The 7,024-nt window shown below is 39.3% G+C and overlaps 1 long non-coding RNA gene across 1 annotated transcript; it reads right to left on the bottom strand.

Annotated features, from left to right (window-relative positions):
* Positions 1–1,526: 1,526 nt before the first annotated feature.
* Positions 1,527–6,466, bottom strand: LOC134287333 (uncharacterized). The gene is made up of 2 exons (XR_009997223.1): positions 6,213–6,466; positions 1,527–1,891 (listed from the first exon to the last, which is right to left on the bottom strand). It is a non-coding gene; the product is annotated as an uncharacterized LOC134287333 (long non-coding RNA).
* Between the last annotated feature and the right edge of the window lie 558 nt (positions 6,467–7,024).

Genomic DNA, 7,024 nt, shown 5'->3' with positions numbered 1-7,024 from the left:
TCAACTTCTACATCATATTATTGACTAGAAATTTGATCGTTTATTTGCTCACTTGTGGTGCACAATCGACTAAAGTTTCAGCTACGTCAGTGCAATGGATATTGATATTTGCTTCTTCAAAATCGCGAGGCAAATTGTTAGAAAGAGTGGGAAGATAGGAAAAACTACACGTCGTCCCGTGCGGCCTTAACCGTTATGTGTCCGACAAATTTTTTGCTTTTTTTTACACCGTGCTTTTTAAATGGGCGCTGCCCGCATAGATTTTTACAATTCATGTTATCGTACATATCATACGCGTTCAATTCAGTGAATGATAATGATATAGATAATCATAGCTTTATGATTGAATAATGCTGGTTGTAGAATTGGAACTATTCAATACTATTCCGGTATCATAGCACAAATGATTATGATACGTCTAATGATCATTATATGGTTGTTTATAATATTTTTTTTCTTCATAAACGAGAAAATGCAGCACTTTTTTACACTAACAGAAAGAAAACTCTCCAAGACTGCACTTAGCGAGAGTCGGGAAGCAATTGCTTCAGTCTCCTACATATGAAAAAGCTCAATATAATCACTTTTAGAGGTCACTTTTAAAATTTGGAAACATTCTATTTGGCACCAACGTTTGTTACCAGCTTTATACGAGACGCAGGACGGGATGGAAAGTCACGTATTATCCTCTCCGCCGATTTGGGCAGAATGGGAAACTTCATCAAGAAGGAACTCCATGTACCGTGCCGTGGAAGGAATCTTATTTTTCTAGGGCACTGCACATCGGCGGCATGATAGGTGGTCACTATGTAGTTGCAATTTCCTAGTTCGCGGTCGGCTAATAATTGAACTAACTTACCCTGTTCCGGCTGTTCCAGCCGCTTTCACATCATTGGCATTAATTGACCCGCGAGCACCGTGCAGATATAGCCCACAAGCAACGCGCGAAGAAAAATGGAAATCCCAGCACCGTCACCAGTTCGAATCGCGATCCGAGCAGCGGCCCTCAGAATTAAAAAAAAAAAAACTTCAGCACAAAAACAAACACAACTTGACGTCCGAACCTCGACCTCGCTTTGACAGCAGTGGAAACTGCAGGGGTGTATTTTTTTTTTCAAGTCGATTAAGTAGAGTGTTGAAATATTTCATATTTGTTTTTATTATTCGGTAAATCGTTAAATAAATGATAAACTGATTATAACATGAATAATTTAGCAAAATTTTTGTTCGTGAAAAAAGCCATTTTTGAATGGTAACTATACTTAACAACCCATTCGGTCTATCATTCAAATTCCGAATATGATAACTCTAATCATCGATATGATTCACGTTTATAATATTGTATCATCCATTTAATGTTACCACGAATAATCAAAAAACGATACGCTTTATCACAACTTTATGATACCGTTTTATTCGGGTGGGTACCCGGGTACCCTGTCGGCCACATAAGGGTTTTAAGGGGCGTTGTTACACCCTCAGGATTCGGATTCTTCGGAAGATATTCATAAATAATTAACACTCTATATTCACACAATACAATATCTATATTATCATAATCTACACGCTAGACATTCATCATTACACATAGTAAACAACAACACAACATATCCCTCACTCTCGCACTCTGACAGCTGCTTCACAGGGTGTTTCATGCCGTATTTTAATGACATGCACAGGGGGTGCCACATCTCGTTTTTTCTCAAGGATAAGAAGACTTATCATCAACGACGTAATCGTCAAACTTCGTAGGACGTCGACTCAATCGTTTCGGTCGTTCAGAAGGCTCTGGTTGTTCCTTGTCCAGTTCCAGGTTCATGGGTTCTTCAAAGGTCGTTGGTTGATCTGGCCTGCTAACCATTTCCGATACATCATGGTCCTCTTAAAAGTCCTGTAAAGAAGAATTTTTAGAAGTTTGGAGTTGTTCCTTACGGTCTAAAATCTTCTTCAAATGTGCCGAGCTGCGTTGATAAGTTCTTCCTGTCTGTTGGTTTTGCACTGTAACGCCTGTATCTGCCTTTGCTATTACTGCACATTCCGCTGCATCATACGTAGTTGCTAACTTGTTTCCTGATGTAAGGTTTGCATCACCACTCCATCTCCTCCCTTCAATTAGATTCTTTTGCATGCCGTTTTTCGTTTTCCCGTTTATGAGAATGATACTTGCTACTCCGGTCACAATCTTGGAATCCTTCAATGGAAGGGATTGTCTCTACATCCCTGAGAAAAGGAATTTTAGTTCGAATTGTACGGCCCACCAAACAGCTGAGTTGGAGTTTTTCCAGTTACAGAGTGTGAAGTTGAGCAGTACATGATAAGGTATTCATTTAGATCCTTTTTTCAATCGCGCTTCAAGGCTGAACTAATTTGTAGTCGATTTAACAGTGAACGATTTTGGCTTTCGATTCTCCATTTTGTTGTGGTCAGTAGGGTATTGTGAAATTTAAAGTAGTAGTAAATTAGTCTATGATAATACCATTTGTTTTACAATACTTAATTGTTTGGCGTTGTCTAACATAAAGGTGCGAGGGAATCCCAACGGCCTTAATTTCCTATATAGTGTATTTACTGTCTTTTGTCAATTTTCGGCTTCCTTATATCGGCTATAGCAATCAACTATCACAAACAAATATTCTCCGAAAGGCAACGGACCAAGGAAATCGATCGTCACATTAGTCCATAGTTCTGAAGGCAACGGTCTTCTATGCATTGGATCTGGTTTCTGAGGTAATCCAACTAGTCGACATCCTTCACAAGTACACATTCCCAGTCACCATTTATTTTAAATATTAATTTGATGTCAACCTTAGGACTAACATTACACTCACCAGCCACCAAACTTTATCGCGCATTTTCCGTTTCATCGTGTTTCACCTGAATGTCCTTCATGAGCTAACTCTATGAACCTTCATCTTAAGCATTGTGGAATAACCGTTTTACACGCACTAAGTTCACCAACAAGGCCTAGCTCATTTTGAAACGGTTTTTACGATGTTGTCTCAGATCTATACCATGAGCCGTTACATCGATGGCAGATAATTCCAAGATAGCTAGTATTAGAAATTATTCGTCTTGCTCCATGTCCTTATCATCCACAGGTCGATGCTCCCTTAGTCTTGACAACTGATCAGCAATGTTTGTCGAGCCTTTCCAAACCTCCACCGAGAATGTGAAAGGTTGCAATCTTAGAACCCACCTGTCGATCCTCGGGCACGACCATAAATTTGGTTTGAATAACATTTCCAAAGGCTTATGGTCAGTCTCAAGTTCAAATGCGCGTCCAAGCAAATATATAGAAAACCTTCCCACACTAAACAAAAGCTTCCTTATCCGTCTGACAATAACGTTCTTTTGTAGTTGCGAGGCTTTCGCTTGCATAGCAAATGATTTTATTATTATTAGCTTTATTAATGAGGCTTTCAGCCCTTGGCTGGTTCATCTTAGATAGCAAATGATGTAAGGATCAGTTTTTTCCTTGTTGGGTACATGTTACTGCGACTAGTTTTTTTTTAGCATCAACAATGACTCTGGTACGCAAATTATTGTTCAAAATTTTTAGATGTTCGACTTCTGCAATCATGTTTTTCAATTTTTTTAAAAACAGGAGTCCTGGTTTGCATTCCAGACAAAAGTTGTTCCCTTGTTAACCTGATAAGGTGCTGAAATAGTCGCAAAATCTGGCAAGAACCAGCTCACATACGTTGCAAGCCCAAGAAAACTTCTGAGATCTTCGGCATCATGTGGCGGTCTAACACTTTGTAGAGCTTTTACTTTACTTTCGGTATGTGAGAATCTTTCTCTGTAATGATTATTCAACAACTGTATTCATTATTTGTATACACTTTATTACCGATACTTCAATATTACATACAATGATTCACACTCCATACAACAATAACAACATCTCCACATATGACAGATACTCATCTGGTCAGAAGTCTAAATCGGTGACATTGAAAACACATTTCCTAGCATTCAGTAGTACATCTTGGTTTCGTAAAAACATCCAAAACCTTTCGCAAACAACGATTATGCTCTTCCTCATTAAAATTGACACAGCTCTCACAGTTGGCCAAAACTTGCTCAATTATCTTTTGAAACATTTCTGGAGCGCATGACACTCCAAACATCAACCGCAATGACGACCAGAGGTCAAATATCTGTATTGATCCACCTACTCTATTATATCCGTTGGAACTCCCCTTCGCAGAACATACACTTCATTTGCCGTATCCTTCCCCAGAAGTGGCTGATATCCGTCATGTACTATTGACCTCGCAGCACCAAATCGGAGTTCGCCAGTTGCACTAGCGAAGCGAAGTTTTCAGCGAACTTTCTGTCATTCCTCATCCGACCCGACATGCATCCCTGATGTTTTCGTTTTCAGTCCGACGCCGTGTCGACAATCACGACTTTATCCTACCTGGGCGTCTGTCAGTGCGAGCGCGCCAAATTTTTCGTGAGTGAGCATGTGGTGTTGGTGGTTAAGGTGAAACGGTACGCTAGCCGCTATTAATTAGAAAAATTGTTTCGCAAATGTCGATCGCTTGGTCGATCGGCTTTTTTTTGCGAAAACGCAAACTGAAAAGTATTAATTTATTGAAAATAGTAAGCGCACGGGTACAATAGGTTAGCAAGTTCGGAATTTTGTGTGAAATTAGTTTTTGTTTTCACCATGGAAAAATGCTTCTGACTACCATAGTGAGTTCGTATCATTTCCCCTTAAGTTCGCTAGTAATGCAGTGAAGTTTGAGCGATGCTCATTCTTCGGTTTTCTTCCAAATCCACAATATGTAGAACCTTGCATCGCACTGGGCCTAGTGATTTCCATTAGGTATCTCGATAGTAGAATCAAACATCCGTATGCACGAAATTATTTATTATCGCTCTTGGTCATTCCGAATAACAATAGCTTGCAATTTAAGCGAATTGCAAGTAGAACAGTCAATTATGTTCTTGCGACTCCCGGAATCAATAACATTGGAGTCATTGCACCTCCGAGCTTTAGCCAAATGAAATCATCGCCATCGCCAATGGAAAATATAAAACTCTGAGGATTTTCATTATCGACCTCATCTACATCTTACGACGAAACTACTCTGATACGCTGTGGAGTTTGTTGTGGGCCGCTTTTCATAGGTTTGCTCCTTTGAGAAACACTAGCGATGTTTTCGCATTAGCAGTTTTACATTTCTTGGCAAAATGCCCAATACGTTTTTTTTTTGTTTTTATTAATGTGTATTTTAACTTAAATGCTAATTCTACACTCGTGCCCAATACGCTTGCAGTAACCCCATTCCTTGTCTCGAGCAGGACACTTGGGATATTTCCAAGATGTTTTTTTCCGACCACATCGAGAACACACTAATCCAACTCGCCCGCGTTGGTAACCATACATACGATTTACGCTTCCTCCTGCATTAGAATCGTTTGTTCCATCGAATCATGGTGTTTCGGAACAAAATATTCTTCAATTTACCCAACGTGACTTCGTAAGGGTTAATATCGTCCGACTCTACCACATCAGCATTGGGAATAGACTGAAAAACTTCTTGTACGTCTGGCCCTGCTTTCGCCAGTAATAGAAATTTCAATTTCGTTAGGTCTTTTCCTCCACTAGCGGCACTACGGCAAGTTCCAGTGGAGCCATTGTCCTCGAATCTCATTCTGAGCTAGGACCTTAAACGCAAACTGTTGCATTTTCCATTCATTCATTATCCTATACACAAATCAATATGTTACACATAATGAATTGAAATAGTGTTACGGCATTTAAGCCCCACTGTAAAAGAACTTCTGCTTTTACCAGTATCAGTTTTTCACTTATTTTGATCAACGGCATTAAAACCAAGTTTTCCGGCATTTAAACCAAATTTTCCGGCATTTAAGCCACGGGATCAAACCCTTTCTTATCGACATCGATACCATCAGCCTTTATTTGGCAATCGGCATTTAAGCCATCTTCATTAAACAACGGCATCTAAGCCTAAATCTTTCGCATTGAAGCCTTTTGCAGTAGAACCGCATACGAATTTATTATTATCTTCGTTTGTGGTAGAACTTCCCATTTTCTCCGTTTTCATGGATTACATACCTTTGGAATAAAGCAGACAAATAAATATAAATGTCATACAAAATTGCCCCCAGCCGATGCTCAAGCACAATAATTATTCTTCAGTTATCACTAAAATCAAAACATTTACACTTCTCACCTTTCCGTTTTGCCCAGGTTCAGAGTACCGTCCTCGTCGCCAATGTTACACCCTCAGGATTCGGATTCTTCGGAAGACATTCATAAATAACTAACACTCTATATTCACACAATACAATATCTATATTATCATAATCTACACGCTAGACATTCATCATTACACATAGTAAACAACAACACAACATATCCCTCACTCTCGCACTCTGACAGCTGCTTCACAGGGTGTTTCATGCCGTATTTTAATGACATGTACAGGGGGTGCCACAGGCGTGATCGAATCGCCTCTCAGTCGATCTTGAGCGGGGGGTTTCGTTCAGTGTATAAACTGCCCTTAAAATCAGGGATGCCACATATACAGATTTTTCTGTAATCATGCAGATTTTCTTGCAGCTTTTCATACAGAATTCTGTATACCAATATATACAGATTTTTGGAAATGATACAGATTATACAGATTTTTCAGAAACTTACAGAATTTCAAACAGATTTTTCGCGAAATATTACAGATTTCATACAGATTTTTCACAAAAAATGGTGATACAGATTATAAAGATTTTTGAAAGGCAAAATACAGATTTAAATGTGGCAACACTGCTTAAAATGAAGAACGCTGTTCTTATCCATCGATAGAGAACATGGGCTAGCGCTTCTCAAGATGCACTTTGTGAAACTACTCTTTACAATAATGACATATAATGGAACAAACTCACCAATAGGTGGAATTTTTTGAGAGCTTGTCCGCGATTAAGACAAGCCCGCGGGAGCATGCTACACTGAAAATAATCGACACGCCTCATCCATGTTCTTTTGCAC

This window comes from Aedes albopictus, chromosome 2 (assembly GCF_035046485.1).
Source record: "Aedes albopictus strain Foshan chromosome 2, AalbF5, whole genome shotgun sequence".
In the NCBI taxonomy this organism is placed as follows: Eukaryota; Metazoa; Arthropoda; class Insecta; order Diptera; family Culicidae; genus Aedes; species Aedes albopictus.
Note: the sequence above shows the minus strand (reverse complement) of the source record. Positions and strands in the feature narration are given on the sequence as shown.